The sequence below is a fragment of the Rutidosis leptorrhynchoides genome, chromosome 10 (genome assembly GCF_046630445.1).
Source record: "Rutidosis leptorrhynchoides isolate AG116_Rl617_1_P2 chromosome 10, CSIRO_AGI_Rlap_v1, whole genome shotgun sequence".
NCBI lineage: Eukaryota > Viridiplantae > Streptophyta > Magnoliopsida > Asterales > Asteraceae > Rutidosis > Rutidosis leptorrhynchoides.
The window spans coordinates 214,129,066-214,147,030 of NC_092342.1; the positions used below are offsets into that span (position 1 = coordinate 214,129,066).

Below are 17,965 nucleotides of genomic sequence, written 5' to 3' on the forward strand. Positions count from 1 at the left end.
TACAGATTTTGATGTTGAGACGTGTGTTTTTGTGGTACTTTTGATGCTGGTGATGTTGTTGAAGCTGGTAAGTTCTGCACCATATTCTCCAAATTGATTACTCGAGCACGAAGTTTGTTGACTTCTTCTATTATTCCGGGATGATTGTCGGTCGGAACGAGCGGATGAATAAGATCTAGAACTCGAGATAGTATATAATCATGACGAGATACTCGAGAAATGAGTGTGAAAATGGTGTTTCGGATTGGTTCGTCGGTAAGTGTTTCAGATTCCTTGCCAAGAGGTGAATTTGGTTGGTGAAAAGGATCGCCTTATCCATTGGTTAAGTGGACTACGAACCCATCAGATAAATTGGGGATGGTTGATTGGTTGATTCATTCTGGTGACGCTGCCTCCGGAGTTTAGGTGAACATCCATATCGGAATAGCTGTCGGAATCCGAGAAATTCGAACTGGTTGAGGGATCCATCTCGTACGATCAGATGGAGGATTTTCGATGTGAATGAGATTATAGGATGTAGATTAGTATCCTGCAATACATAATTTACATATGCATATATAATACTAAAATCCCATAAGTTACGGAGGAATCTACGGAAGCTGTCAGGCAAGGTCTACAGTAACAGATACGCTAAGATATGAATTATCAGATACGTGATGTTAAAGCTAAGGGGTATAAAATACTATTAAATTTTAGAAGGAAATACTATTAAATACGATACAATTTTACACAAGATATTTATTTATTTATAGAATGGATATACTTAAACCTTGCTACAACACTTATAGGCAGTGTACCTAATCGTACAGTAGTGTAGTTTTTAGTAAGTCCGGTTCGTTCCACAGGGAAAATCTTTAAAAAAAGCTTAACGCTATATTAGTTTACTTTTATAAAAATACAAATATATATATATATATATATATATATATATATATATATATATATATATATATATATATATATATATATATATATATATATATATATATATATATATATATGTATAAGTAATATTATTATTATAAAGGGGGGTTTTTACCGTTTAATGACCGGTTTGTCGATTTTAAAATTTTAGTCGCAGTTAAAACCAAATGTAAAATATTAAAAATAAATACAAGACTTAAATTAAAGCGTAAAGTAAATAACGATAATGAAATTTCGATAAATAAAAGTGCGATAAAATAAACTTGCGATAATTAAAAAGTACGAAAATTAAAGTGCAATTAAATACAATAACAATAAATAAAATGCGATAATTAGAAGTGCAATTAAATATAAAATAAAGGAAATAAAATATGAAATAAAATAATTATGCTTATTTAAACTTCCGTAATCATAATGTTTGACGTTTTGATTTTAGTTTCATGCCCATGGGTTAATTGTCCTTTGTCCTGGATTATTTAATATGTCCGTCTGGTTTTTGTCCATAACAGTCCATCAGTCATAAATATAAAGTGCGAGTGTCCTCGTCAAATTATTCTTATACCTGAAGTTAAATATTCCAACTAATTGGGGACTTAAACTGTAACAAGATTTTAATACTTTGTTTAATAATTACACCAGGATGTCGACTAAGTGTAACCCAAGATTTTAATACTTTGTTAACAATTATGCCAAGTGTCCTTGTACATAATTTCACCCCTGTTTTAATAATTCTAGTGACTGTTAATCCATTCCCGTGTCCGATTAAATGAACGATTATTCGTACATATAAATACCCCGCCCATCGTGTCCGATCGAGTGTATATGATAATTTATAGGGATGCCCAATTGTAAATCTTTATATTAACATTAACAAACTATCATTTAGTTAAACAAATATAAAGCCCATTAATATCCCATAGTCTAATTTCCACAAGTGTCGTTCTTTTGTCCAAACTCCAATTATGGTACAAAACCCAATTACCCAATTTTAATATTTTTAGCCCAACATCATGATTACTTCGGATTAAATAAGCATAATAATAACTTAGCTACGAGACATTAATGTAAAAAGGTTGAACATAACTTACAATGATTAAAAATAGCGTAGCGTTACACGGACAGAATTGGGACTTACACCCTTACAACATTCGCTAACATACCCTTATTATTAGAATTATAATTAAAATTAAAATTAAAATATAAATTATAAATATAAATATTACGTATGAATGGAGAAGAGAAAAGATATATATTTTTTTGCGTTCACCAAACTGCGAATTTATAGGGGATGTGGCCTGACTTTTCATGCCATGCGATCGCATGGACTTTCTTCTTCCTGGACATGCGATCGCATGGCCAGCTGGGAGAGCTCACATGTTGCTTGTTTCCTTGTGCCGACGTTTTATAAATATAATATAATATATATATTAATTTTAAGAATTAATTATATATTATATTATATTCATATGCATAGTTGACTTGTAATTTTTAGTCCGTTGCGTCGAGCGTTGAGAGTTGACTCTGGTCCCGGTTTCGGATTTTCGAACGTCCTTGTTTACAATTTAATATCTTGTACTTTGCGTTTTGAATCTTGTACTCTTGTGATTTCGAGACGTTTCTTATCAATAATTGGAACCTCTTTGATTGTATTTTATACTTTTGAGCTTTTTGGACCTTTGCGTATTCAATTCGTCGAATCTGTCTTTTGTCTTTACCTTTTATTATTTAAACGAATATCACTTGTAAATAGAACAATTGCAACTAAAAGCTTGTCTTTCTTGAGGAATAATGCTATGAAATATATGTTCGCTTTTAGCATTATCAAATATTCCCACACTTGAGCGTTGCTTGTCCTCAAGCAATATAGTCTTGAAATACTAGAATCACTTCTTTATTCTTCACACTTTGTACATCATTGATTTCTATACGGCGGTATAAACAATGGTAGTAATGATGTGGTTTACAGTCCCATATGACTATATAAAAATTTAGATCCATTAAGGAAATTGGATCTTTATGAAAACATTTGATCTTTGAAAATTCAATCTAGCTTTTACCCTAGATAAGTTTTCCGGATTAACCCTTCACCGGTGTTTGCAAAATATTTTTGTGGGCTTGGTGGGTTTCAGATTTGAAAATTTTAGCTCAAAACTTATGGTTTTGTGTCACCCACTTGCTAACCTTGTATTTAGGAAAGCACACATCCAGTATACTTGCTCCGTATATTACCTTTTAGTAAACTACCGTCCGATTGTAAAGGAAAGCATTGAACAAGCAACTGTTAAGGCAATGTCCCCTGACATGCTTTTAATTATGGTCAAAAACGTGTCGGATCCAATTACTATCCTTGGTAGGAGCAATAGTAAAGCTCATCCTATAATTTTTACGGGCTGGCACAAGGTCCTGTCTTCGACCATGCTATGCAACCACCGTTCTTACGGTTGACACCCGATTTAGTTCAGGTGACCTAATGAATTCCAGGTGAATTCCTAGGATTTTACGTTCAATGGTAATGAACGCATTGAAAATGGGTTTTCAGAAAACAAATCGGTTTATAATTTGATCAAAATATTTTCTCGTTCAAGCTCGAGTTTAGATATCATTGAATTCCATGAGTTTGAATTCTCAATCTTTAAGGTCAATCTCTAGGATTGAGTAATATCAGGCTTAAAAGCTGAGTTTTAATCTTTAAGGAGATCATCCTTTATGGGGATCTGATTCATTAGTCTTATCCAGCTAATTTGCACGGTGCCCCCCCATTTTACGAGATAAATCCTTCTCTTGGTTAGGATAAATCTGACCACTTGGCAACCCTGTTTAATGCTGAGGTCCGTGGATTTCCTGCTGATTTTAGTGATGACTTTTCTAGGTTTTTCGTCAACCTACAGCTGGTCTGGACGACAACTTCATGACCTAAATCAAGAAGCGCGTGTCTTTTTCGGAAGACTTTACTTCCTTTTAGTGATGGAATTGATTCATCGTGTAGATCCATCTCTTCTTTTCTTTCATCGGGTAAAATAGTTTAGTTTAGTCCAAAGCAAAAGTATTTTCAGTTATTTGTTACAGAAATATGTGACATATGTTTAAGATAACTTGGTAATTTTTCCCACACTTGGCTTTTATTTTCCTTTTTATTGTCCTCTATTCCATTTTAAATGAATTTTAACATTTTGGTTTGTTTCTCAATTTATGTCCTTTCTGAGGTAACAATAATTTCGGTGTTAACACCAAGTTTTATCGTTCATAAATATGTATAAACATAATTTTGAGTTCATTTAATTGAAAATTTTGAAAATTTTTACTAGAATTGGGTAGTCAGTATATAAGACTAGGGCTGTTCTTTATCATCAGAGAGCACTAGATTCTAATACAACAACTACGTTACTAGTATTTTTAATGGTAACCAAGTGTTTAAGATAAAAATTTTAAAAATCTGAAAGAATTTAACCCCTTCCCACACTTAAGATCTTGCAATGCCCTCATTTGCAAGAAATCAGTAACAATTTAAATTATTGAGGGTGATTAGCGTAAAAATAATTAAATTTTACCAAAGTTTCCAAACATATTGGCATTTGGTTGCTGAATGATAAATGGTGGATATCATTTGTTCATTTCGTCTGTTGTTACATCACATTTATTTGTCATCTTGTCGTCAAAATTAGTAGCTTTTGCTGAACTTAATGCCAGTCTTTGAAAATGCGCTGTTTTACCCTGTTTTGTACAATTTACAATATACATACATACAAATATAAACATGCATGGCAATTTGAAATGGGACTTAATATCCCACTTTCAAATCCTAAATGTGAAATATTAGTACACAATAATTATAAAAATGATAAAGATTACATAAGTATATTCAATAACATAAGTTTAAACATGAATAAGTAAAAAGATAAAAACATAAAAATCATATAAATAACCAAATGGAACTAAATCAGTCTGGATATGGGTTCCAGTTCATCTCGTCAGGTGGGTTCCATTGTTGGTTATAGGTGTTCTGATAGGCTTGGTTATAGTCATACCGGTTAAAGGGTGGTCGGATATCGGGGCTATGTGGCGGAAAATGAGCAGGTCGAGTAGGTACATAGTTATTTGGTACCTGATATGATAGCTGGCTCATGATTTGGTGCTGATGAACTAACCAGCTATCATGTTGGCGTTGCCTATAATCCTCGTATACTCGCTCGGAGTTCCACTGCTCATACATACTATGTCTGGCCGCGTTCGTCATTGCTTCCTCATCTATACGAACGTGGACGTCAAGAATAGCATCTCGAAAGACATCTCTAATGTCTTCCGCCTCCTCCATTTCCTCGTCTGAGCCTCTCTCTACCTGAGGATGAGATCCCTCATAGGGTACTGCCTGGTTACGTTTACTTTTCAATACCTTAGCACCCACATAAACTTTCAATCCTAAGGGCTCAACCTGTTCTCTACAAAGCTGTAATGGACCCCCTTGGTTCCTATCAACACCTAAATACTCTCCAATGAGAGTAACAAAAATACCTCCTCCTATTATACTCCCGTCCTGCATTCCCTCTACCATTTTAGATAAATAAAAAGCAACACAGTAAGGTATATTGACAAAGCTTCTAGGATCCCGAATACACTTTAGGCAGAATAAATCATGTAAGGTAATTTTTTCTTTATTATGACCTCTCTGTGTAATCGAGTTAGCCAAAAATCTATGAATAATACGAAGCTCGGCTCTGTCAATATGTGTATAGGAGTGTCCTCCTGCTCGTGTAAAAACATCAAAATGTGACATACGCCTCCAAATGGCGTCAGCGTCAAAGTTACTATCTACCCTTTCACCATAATGAATCAAATTTGTACAATCGGGTAATAGCAACTCACCAGGAGTATATATCTGTAAGGCCCTGGCCATGTCCAACATGGACATTCTGTACATCCTACCGCCAAGGATAAACCTAAGAAATCTTCTATCATCTATTCTAACTATATTTGTAACAAGTGATACAGTACTCATCAACTCAACACACCATTCCTTATATACAGGTCTACGAATGGTGAAAAGACGTTCCCAATCTGTAAAAGAAGAACTGCCATACCTTTGAACTAAAAGCTGTCTAACATGGTCAGCTAGATGGACCGTTTCTAAAAGGGCCCAATCGATTACCCTTGGCACCTCTACATTTTTTGTTACCAATTTGAATTTGTTCCTTTGATATGTCTCGTAATCTCTCCATCTTCTATCAAATCTCAGATTAGGATGTAGAGTGTGCTCAGGAATCGTTGGAAATTCTACTGGCGACCTCATTGGGAATACTATGAATTCATCAACAAACTGTACCGAATCATAATAAGGTATGTGCTGATCTGGCTGTTGTTGTGGTTGTTGTTCGTGTTGCATTTCTGGTTCTGGTTCTGGTGCTGGTGCTGGTCGTCTAGATGATGATGCTCCTGAACCTCCAGTATCGGCTTTCTGCAAAACACATTAAATACAAAATTTGTGCATCCAAATATGCATTAGTGTTAGCAAAATAACAACTTAAAACAATCACTATAACATGTTAAATCAAAATTAAACTTATACACATTTTCACAATTTTTCACAATTCTATTCTTTTCAAATAAGCACATATGAAAATGTATACAAAGTTCATAAGCTTTTAACTCAAATAACATGTCAAAATATTCATTACTAATAATTAAACAAGTATCAAATGGAAAATATATCAAATTAATCAAGTTCATGAATTTTGGACTTAAAAAGTCCACTTTAATCTCCAAAAATCATGTTTAGGATCATTGTTTGGATCATTTAACTATCTAAACATGTTACACTACTCAATTTAGCAATAATTCATGACAAAAATCGGCCATAACCTATTTATATCAAAAAGCCTCAAATTGCTCAAGAACACAAACCCTAGATTTCTAAAATTTTTGAAGTTTTTGGCTTCAAATCATGTTAAATAGCATCAATCTAGGTTATACATGCATAAAATACTAACAATTTAACACTAATTACACTAGAAATTAACAAAATTGCATTAGGTAAAAAATTGGTAATTATCACAAAAACTAGGAATTTATAGAATTTAGGGGTGTAATTTTTACCATTTTGCTGAAGAATGAGAATCTAGGCATGATTAGAGCAAGAAATTTGATGAATTACGGTGGAAAAATGGCGAAAATTGGTGAATTTTTGGGTGAGTTTCGTGAATATGTGTGTTTTGTGGAGAAGAAACAGACCCGCTGGTCTGTATGTACCAGGCCTATAATTGGCCTCCATGCGATCGCATGGATGGATAGGGTGATTCCCATGCGATCGCATGGGTACCCGGCTACAGTGTTTTTGGCTTTTTTTTTTTTTTTTTTTTTTAAACTTTAACTTATAAAACAATTAAGTGATTAATTTTAAAATTTTGTTTCCCTTTGTTTTAGGACGAGGTCGTTTCGGATCGATGTCCTAGTCCGTCCTTCGACAAAATTTTAAAATTTGTCTTTTTCAAGCGATTGTTTTAAAAGCTTAGATTTTTGGGTTTTTTAATTTTTTTGGCATACCTTAATTGAATAAGATTAAAAATAATGATAATAAAAGTTCTCGTCTCTCCCTCGGGTAAAGCAATTTCGGTTCAAAGACCTAGTCTTCAACTTACGACGAATTTTAAAAATCATATTTTTAACTTAGCGAAATAAAGTAAATTTTTGTTTTTAATTTCACATAACTTAAATTTAAAAATGCATAAAATTCAAAATTAATATTAAAAATTCACACCAAACTTAAATTTAAAATGCATAAAAATAAAATTCATATTTTAAAAATTAAAAATTCACACCAAACTTAATTTAAAAATTCATATTATAAATTCACACCAAACTTATATTAATTTTTCGAATATATTGATTTTACAAAGTTTACAATATTAATTTAAGATTTATATATTAATTTTAAAAACATGGTAAAAATAAAATTAAAAATCTTTTTGGCTTTTTATCCCACTTTAATCAATCAAATATTATCAAAAATATGCGCCCCTCTTTTCGGTAAAGTAATTTCGGTTCCATGACCAAATTTAACTAATGACGAATTTTTGAAATATTTTGGGTTGATTGATTAAAGATATTTATACCTTAAGAATAAACGTTAAATTTCGCAGTGATGTAATAAAGTTTTGTATGATATCAACAATTTCGGTCGCCAAACCTAATTTTATTTAATACCAATTTAATACTTTATAACGAACAAATTAGCGTTTATTATCAAAAGGTTAAAAAAAATAAAAATTGTACAGACTTACCTGTGAGATAGTATTCTTAGTTATATGATCTATCCCATTCATAAGATAGTCGGTTTAATTGGTTTTCCATAGCTACATAGGCGTAACCTCGAGCATTCAGTATTTTTTCTTCTAAACATATGAACGGTCCGTCTCTGCATAAAGTAACAAATTCGGTATTTGAATAGGTTTGATTATTTGAACATTTACCTCTATGTGACCATTTTCCGCATTTGTGACATCTTTCTAGGTGTCGTGCTCTTCTTTTCGCTGCGGATTTTGATTTTCCTTTACCAAATTGTAACTTATTATCTTCGCATCTGGATTCTTTTCTTACTCCGTCCAATCTTTCTCTGATTACTGATACTATTTCACTCGGTAGTGTGTCATTATTACGTTTAGTGATCAAAGCGTGTAGCATTAGACCATGGTTTAGTTCACAGGCAGTCTTCATTTCCTAAAAAAAAAATTCAGAATGGGGGGAGAAGACTAGTTCTTTAGGGTCTGCTAGGGAAAGACCATTCGGGGTTCCATTTTCGAGAACTACATGAAAACAGACAATCTAACTCTAACAGAAATACATAAAATCCTTAAAGATTTGATTCTCCCCACACTTAGTTAGCTGTGGTATCGAAATTGTGATTAACTTCATTGTCGAATTCCATCGGACTATCTATGTAGTGTTTAACTCTGTGACCATTAACTTTAAATTCAATCCCATTTGAATTTATTAATTCTATCGTTCCGTATGGGAAAACTCTTTTGACTATGAATGGTCCAGACCATCTTGATTTCAATTTTCCAGGAAATAGCTTGAATCGTGAATTGAAAAGAAGAACTCTGTCTCCTTCTTTAAATTCTTTTAAACTTCTGATTCTTTTATCATGCCATTTCTTCATTTTTTCTTTATAGATTAATGAATTTTCGTATGCTTCATGTCTTAACTCTTCTAATTCGTTTAGTTGACTTAATCGTAGACGTCCAGCTTCATGTATATCAAGATTACATGTCTTCAAAGCCCAAAATGCTTTGTGTTCAATTTCTACTGGAAGATGACATGCTTTTCCATAAACAAGTCTAAAAGGTGTGGTTCCAATTAGAGTTTTGTAGGCTGTTCTAAAAGCCCAGAGAGCATCCTCTAATTTAATGGACCATTCCTTCGGATTTGATCCTACGGTTTTCTCTAGAATACGTTTTAAAGCTCGGTTGGTATTTTTAACTTGTCCACTTGTTTGTGGATGATATGCGGTGGAGATTTTATGAGTTACTCCATATCTTTTGAGAACTTTCTCAAGTTGATTATTACAGAAATGAGTACCCCGATCACTTATTAAAGCTTTCGGTGTTCCAAACCTTGCAAAAAGACGTTTTAAAAAGTTGACTACAACTCGTGCATCGTTAGTTGGGAGAGCTTGTGCTTCTGCCCATTTAGATACATAATCAATGGCTACGAGAATATATAGATTATTATGAGATTTTGGAAATGGACCCATAAAGTCAATACCCCAAATGTCAAATACTTCACATACTTGGATAATATTTTGTGGCATTTCATCACGTTGACTTATTTTTCCGGCCCTTTGACAAGCATCACAGGATTTGCAAAGAAGGTGTGCGTCTTTGTAAATTGTAGGCCAATAGAATCCAGCTTCATAAACTTTTCTTGCTGTTAATTGAGGCCCATAATGCCCTCCTGTTGGTCCTGTGTGACAATGGTTTAATATTTTACTGGCTTCATCTCCGAATACACATCGGCGTATTATTCCATCTGGACAACTTTTAAACAAATGTGGATCTTCCCAGAAATAGTGTTTTATATCACTGAAGAATTTCTTTCATTTTTGGTACGATAATCCTTTTTCAAGGAATCCACATACTAAGTAGTTTGCATAGTCTGCAAACCATGGTATTTCATCATAATCTATCTTCAATAGATATTCATCAGGAAAGTTGTCTCGTATGGCCGATTCATTTAGAACTTCTAACTCAGAATTTTCAAGACGAGAATGATGATCAGCGGCGAGATTTTTTGTTCCTTTTTTATCTCGGATTTCAATATCGAACTCTTGTAAGAGTAAGATCCAACGGATTAATCGTGGTTTAGCATCTTGTTTCAAAAATAGGTATTTAAGAGCAGAATGGTCGGTATAGACCACTGTTTTTGCTAGAACGAGATATGATCGAAATTTTTCAAAAGCAAAGACAATAGCATGGAGTTCTTTTTCAGTAGTTGTATAGTTCGTTTGTGCTCCTTGTAACGTCTTACTAGCATAATATATAGGGTTGAAATCGTTTTTCAATCCTTTGTCCTAAAACGGCTCCCATTGCAAAATCACTTGCATCGCACATTAGTTCAAATGGTAGATTCCAATTTGGTGTTATCATGATCGGCGCATTAGTGAGTTTCTCTTTAAGAATATTAAAAGATTTGATACATTCATCTGAAAAGATGAATGGAGCATCCTTTTCTAGGAGTTTATTCATAGGAGTGGCAATTTTAGAAAAATCTTTTATGAAACGTCGGTAAAAACCGGCATGCCCTAGAAAACTCCTAACTCTTCTAACATTAGTTGGATGTGGAAGTTTAGCAATTACATCTACTTTAGCTCTATCCACTTCAATTCCTTCCTTTTAAATTTTATGTCCAAGAACAATGCCTTCTTTAACCATGAAATGACATTTCTCCCAATTAAGTACTAGATTTGACTGTTCGCATCTAATCAGCATTCGTTCAAGATTAACTAGACATGATTCAAATGTATCACCGAAGACTGAAAAGTCATCCATGAAAACTTCCATGCATTCTTCTATCATGTCGTGAAAAATTGCCATCATGCACCTTTGAAAGGTTGCAGGGGCGTTGCGAAGTCCAAATGGCATGCGTTTGTAAGCAAAAGTACCATAAGGACACGTGAATGTGGTTTTCTCTTGATCTTCGGGTGCTATTGGAATTTGAAAATATCCGAAAAATCCATCTAGAAAACAATAGTAACTATTTCCGGCTAATCTTTCCAACATTTGATCAATGAAAGGTAAGGGAAAGTGATCTTTTCTGGTGGCGTCATTTAATTTTCGATAATCAATACATACACGCCATCCTGTTACAGTCCTTGTAGGAATAAGCTCATTTTTTTCATTTGTAATGACAGTCATGCCACCCTTCTTAGGTACGCATTGAACTGGGCTTACCCATAGACTATCAGAAATTGGATATATTAAACCTGCATCTAGCAGTTTAATAATCTCTTTCTTAACTACATCTTGCATATTAGGATTTAGTCTTCGTTGGCGTTGCACATACGTTTTATGACCTTCTTCCATAAGGATTTTATGTGTGCAATACGAAGGACTTATTCCTTTAATATCATGAATCTTCCATGCAATGGCTGGTTTATGAGCTTTCAACACAGAAATGAGTTGTGATTTCTCATTTTCAGTAAGAGAAGACGATATTATTACAGGTAATTCAGATTCACCATGTAAATAAGCGTATTCCAAATGGTTTGGAAGTGGCTTTAACTCTAATTTCGGAGGTCCTTCTATCGATGATTTATATCGATATCTGTCTTCTTCTTTTAGCATTTGAATTTCTTCTGTTGGTGGTTCATATCCATTAGCTATTAGTGTAGCTAACATTTCAGCTTCATTAATTGGTTCATTACCTTCTCCTAAAGAACATTCTCCTGTTCCTTGTAATTCTGGAAATTCTTCTAATAATTCTGCATGTGAATCTATAGTTTAAATATAATAACATTTATCATCTGCAGATTGTGGTTGTTGCATTGCTCTATCAACTGAAAAGGTAACACTCTCGTCCTCTATACTTAGGGTCAATTTCTTACCGAACACGTCTATCATTGCTTTAGCCGTGTTTAAGAATGGTCTTCCTAATATGAGAGGAACTTGAGAATCTTCTTCCATGTCTAGAACAAAAAAATCTACTGGAAATACTAAAGTACCAACTTTAACTAGCATGTTCTCCATTACCCCTCTAGGATATTTTATTGATCGATCGGCTAGTTGTATACTTATTCTAGTTGGTTTCAATTCTCCAAGGTCTAGTTTAGCGTATAGTGAATACGGCATTAAATTTATACTAGCACCTAAATCTGCTAATGCTTCTATTGAACTAAGACTACCCAGAAAACATGGAATTGTGAAACTTCCTGGATCAGATAGTTTTTCTGGTATCTTATTCAACAGCACTGCTGAACAATTAGCATTCATAGTAACAGCCGAGAGTTCTTCCATTTTCTTTCTATTCGTGATCAGATCTTTCAAGAATTTAGCATATCTAGGCATTCCTGAAATCACATCAATGAAAGGAAGATTTACATTTATCTGTTTAAACATATCCAAGAATTTGGATTGCTCGGCTTCAAGTTTCTCTTTCTTCATTTTACTCGGGTAAGGAAGTGGTGGTTGGTATGGTTTAACATAAGGTTTATCCTTAACTGTGTTATCTTCATTAACCTTTTCAACTACCGGTTCTGTTTCCTTATCTTGTTCAGGTTGTGGTTCTTGTGGAGTAGGAATAGTTTCATCAGAAGTTACAGATATTTCAGGTGGTTTAAGTGTTGTACCACTTCTCGTGGTAATAACTTTAGCTGTTTCATTTCGGGGATTAGCATTTGTATCACTAGGTAAACTTCCCGGTTTTCTTTCACCTATTAACCTTGCTAGGTTACTTACTTCTTGTTCCAGATTTTGAATAGAAGCTTGTTGATTTCTAAATGCTTGAGCATTTTGTTCATTGGTTTGTTTTTGAGATGTGAAAAACTGCGTTTGAGTTTCAACTAGCTTCGTCATCATATCTTCTAAATTCGGATTTTTATCATCGGTTTGTTGTGGTGGTTTATTTTGAAAATTAGGTCTTTGCTGATTGTAAGTATTATTGGATACTTGTTGATTGCTAGGACCTTGTTGGTTGTTGTATGGAATATTTTGGTTATAATTCTGGTTTTGATTGTAAATCGGTCTTGGCGGTTGATAATTATTCTGATAATTATTTCGAGGCCTTTGGTTTATGTATGAAATATTCTCTCTTTGTTCCATTGTTAATTCAATACTGAGACAATCTTTTGTCAAATGTGGTCCTCCACACTGCTCACAACTAATTCGTATTGAGTGAATATCTTTAGTCATCTTTTCCATTCGTCTCTCGACAACATCTATCTTTGCGGAAATGGAATCTAAGTCATGGCTAGAATCGGCTCTAGCTGCTTTAGATGATCTAACGATATCTTTTTCTTGGTGCCACTCATGTGAGTGGGAAGTAGTGTTATCAATAATTTTATAAGCATCAGTTTCTGTTTTCTTCATAATAGAACCACCAGCTGCTATATCTATGTCTTTCCTTGTAGTGATGTCGCATCCTTGGTAGAATATTTGTACTATTTGACAGGTGTCTAAACCATGTTGTGGACATCCTCTCAATAATTTTCCAAATCTTGTCCACGCCTCATATAGAGTTTCATTTGGTTTCTGTGTGAACGTAACAATTTCTTCTTGAAGTCTTACGGCTTTAGATGCCGGAAAGAATTGTTTAAGAAAATTTTCAACTAAAACGTCCCATGTATCGATCGCCCCTTCAGGTAACGATTCCAACCAATCTTTGGCTTCTCCCTTTAAAGTCCAGGGAAATAACATGAGATATATCTATTCATCCTCTACTTTTCGGATTTTAAATAGTGTGCAGATCCTATTAAAGGTACGTAGATGTTCATTTGGATTTTCCTTCGGCGCACCACTAAATTGGCATTGATTAGTCACCATGTGTAGAATTTGTCCTTTGATTTCATAATCTGGCGCATTAATGTCTGGATGAGTAATTGCGTGACCTTGGCCAGTGCGTTTAGCTCTCATTTGGTCTTCCATACTTAATGGTTCTGTTACTTCCATAATTGAATTTGTTGAATCGGAATCACTAGAGGATTCTGATTTAATGGTTCGTTCCTCAACAATCTCTGTTTGAATGATTGGTGGTTCCGGAGGAAAGTTTAGTGGTTCAGGATCTACGAATCGTCCCTGAATATTCTCCGGATTCTCAATTGTGAGGTTGGGTTCAAAAAATGGATTATCAACGGCGACAATATTAGTTAGATGTCTTGATCTAGTTACAGGTGGTGAACGTACAAAAGGTGATGAACGTCTTGCTCGGTGCATTCACTGAATATCCTATTAGTTTTTAAAAGGAAAGAAAAATTATAATAAGTTATCCAATCAATAGACTTTTCTGATTTTGCCCACGTTTTGAATAGCCAAAAGATGCAGCAGAGGGGCAGGATTCGTTTGGTCTCAATATAATTGAGGACTGTTTGGCTCCAATAACCCGGTCCACATACAAATCCAACTATTACTACGAACCAGAAAATTTTGATGTCTATCAATTTAACCACTTAAAATAAATTTTCGTAATTTTAAGAAATTTAGATAAGAAGTAGAATAAAAACTCTATGTCCTAAAAACTAGAATGGCGAGAAATAAGAAAGAAAAAGAGTTCGTCGGAAAAAGATCGAAAAAGAAAAATAAGAAAGAAAAATAAAAGGCGACGGAAAAATAAAAGAAACTTATAAAACTTAAAAACACTTGACTAACCCAACCTTATCACTACAACTAACTTAAAATTATAATCGCAAATTGAGATTACTAATTGGAATGATAATTGATACATAGGTAAAAGGCGTCTAAAAATATTAAGGCTTATAGGAAAAACTATATTCCAAATGGCAATATCTTAAAAAGGTACTAAAACTTAAAAAGGCGTCGCAAAATTCTAAAGCACCTAAATCTTAATCTAAAGAAAAAGCACTTAAGGGATTCTACGGCAAAGCCTAAAAATCTAGAAGTAAAAATAACTATGGCAAAAACTAAGTTTAAAACTAAATATGAGCTAAAAATACAAATATTACGCTAAAACTGAAATGTCCCGTTCTTATTGATTAAAAATGTTCCATATTAATTGATTTCGTTGCGAGGTTTTGACCTCTATATGAGACATTTTTCAAAGACTGCATTCATTTTTAAAATAAACCATAACCTTTATTTCATAAATAAAGGTTTAAAAAGCTTTACGTAGATTATCAAATAATGATAATCTAAAATATCCTGTTTACACACGACCATTACATAATGGTTTACAATACAAATATGTTACATCGAAATCAGTTTCTTGAATGCAGTTTTTACACAATATCATACAAACATGGACTCCAAATCTTGTCCTTATTTTAGTATGCAACAGCGGAAGCTCTTAATATTCACCTGAGAATAAACATGCTTTAAACGTCAACAAAAATGTTGGTGAGTTATAGGTTTAACCTATATATATCAAATCATAACAATAGACCACAAGATTTTATATTTCAATACACATCCCATACATAGAGATAAAAATCATTCATATGGTGAACACCTGGTAACCGACATTAACAAGATGCATATATAAGAATATCCCCATCATTCCGGGACACCCTTCAGATATGATATAAATTTCGAAGTACTAAAGCATCCGGTACTTTGGATGGGGTTTGTTAGGCCCAATAGATCTATCCTTAGGATTCGCGTCAATTAGGGTGTCTGTTCCCTAATTCTTAGATTACCAGACTTAATAAAAAGGGGCATATTCAATTTCGATAATTCAACCATAGAATGTAGTTTCACGTACTTGTGTCTATTTTGTAAATCATTTATAAAACCTGCATGTATTCTCATCCCAAAAATATTAGATTTTAAAAGTGGGACTATAACTCACTTTCACAGATTTTTACTTCGTCGGAAAGTAAGACTTGGCCACTGGTTGATTCACGAACCTATAACAATATATACATATATATCAAAGTATGTTTAAAATATATTTACAACACTTTTAATATATTTTGATGTTTTAAGTTTATTAAGTCAGCTGTCCTCGTTAGTAACCTACAACTAGTTGTCCACAGTTAGATGTACAGAAATAAATCGATAAATATTATCTTGAATCAATCCACGACCCAGTGTATACGTATCTCAGTATTGATCACAACTCAAACTATATATATTTTAGAATCAACCTCAACCCTGTATAGCTAACTCCAACATTCACATATAGAGTGTCTATGGTTGTTCTGAAATATATATAGATGTGTCGACATGATAGGTCGAAACATTGTATACGTGTCTATGGTATCTCAAGATTACATAATATAAAATACAAGTTGATTAAGTTATGGTTGGAATAGATTTGTTACCAATTTTCACGTAGCTAAAATGAGAAAAATTATCCAATCTTGTTTTACCCATAACTTCTTCATTTTAAATCCGTTTTGAGTGAATCAAATTGCTATGATTTCATATTGAACTCTATTTTATGAATCTAAACAGAAAAGTATAGGTTTATAGTCGGAAAAATAAGTTACAAGTCGTTTTTGTAAAGGTAGTCATTTCAGTCGAAAGAACGACGTCTAGATGACCATTTTAGAAATCATACTTTCACTTTGAGTTTAACCATAATTTTTGGATATAGTTTCATGTTCATAATAAAAATTATTTTCTCAGAATAACAACTTTTAAATCAAAGTTTATCATAGTTTTTAATTAACTAACCCAAAACAGCCCGCGGTGTTACTACGACGGCGTAAATTCGGTTTTACGGTGTTTTTCGTGTTTCCAGGTTTTAAATCATTAAGTTAGCATATCATATAGATATAGAACATGTGTGTAGTTAATTTTAAAAGTCAAGTTAGAAGGATTAACTTTTGTTTGCGAACAAGTTTAGAATTAACTAAACTATGTTCTAGTGATTACGAGTTTAAACCTTCGAATAAGATAGTTTTATATATATGAATCGAATGATGTTATGAACATCATTACTACCTCAAGTTTAGTAGGTAAACCTACTGGAAGTGACAAGAAATGATCTAGCTTCAAAGGATCTTGGATGGCTTGAAAGTTCTTGAAGTAGGATCATGACACAAAAACAAGTTCAAGTAAGATTTTTACTCGAATTAAGCTAGTTTATAGTTATAGAAATTGAATCAAAGTTTGAATATGAATATTACCTTGAATAAGAAAGATAACCTACTGTATATAACAAAGGTTTCTTGATCTTAGATGATTACTTGGAATGGATTAGAAAGCTTGGAAGTAAATTAGTAAACTTGAAGGGATTTTTGAAGTGTTCTTGAAGTGTTCTTCCTATGATGATTATAGCTTGATTCTTGAAGTGATTTTTGATGAAGATGATGATTAACTACTGGAAAAATACGTTCATAATAGTGTGTGTGTGTTGAGAGAGAATTAGAAAGAGAATTGGAAGTGAAATGGAGTGAATGATGAGTGGTAATTGGTGAGTGGTGAGTGGGGTTAAAAGGAGTTCTAGTTAGTTGACTAGCTCATGGTAGAAGTTAAAATTGATTAGTCATACATGACATAATCAAGAGTGGAATTCCATGCTAGTTCCTATTGGTATATACCCATAGTAAGTATGTTTTGAAGCTGTGTATAATACGGGTAAGAATACGACTAGAATTCTTGATGAAAGAAAAGAATGTGAAAGTAACTGTAACCATTTTCGTTAAGTATGAGTGTTTTGATATATGTCTTGAAGTCTTCCAAAAGTATTTTAATACATCTAAATACACTACATGTATATACTTTTAACTGAGTCGTTAAGTCATCGTTAGTCGTTACATGTAAGTGTTGTTTTGAAATCTTTAAGTTAATGATCTCAATTAATGTTGTTAACCCATTGTTTATTATATCTAATGAGATGTTAAATTATTATATTATCATGATATTATGATATATTAATA

At 33.2% G+C, this 17,965-nt stretch overlaps 1 non-coding gene across 1 annotated transcript; it reads left to right on the top strand.

Annotated features, from left to right (window-relative positions):
* Nucleotides 1-13,584: 13,584 nt before the first annotated feature.
* LOC139874081 (small nucleolar RNA R71) lies at nt 13,585-13,691 on the top strand. The gene has a single exon (XR_011767784.1). It is a non-coding gene; the product is annotated as a small nucleolar RNA R71 (small nucleolar RNA).
* Nucleotides 13,692-17,965: the final 4,274 nt, after the last annotated feature.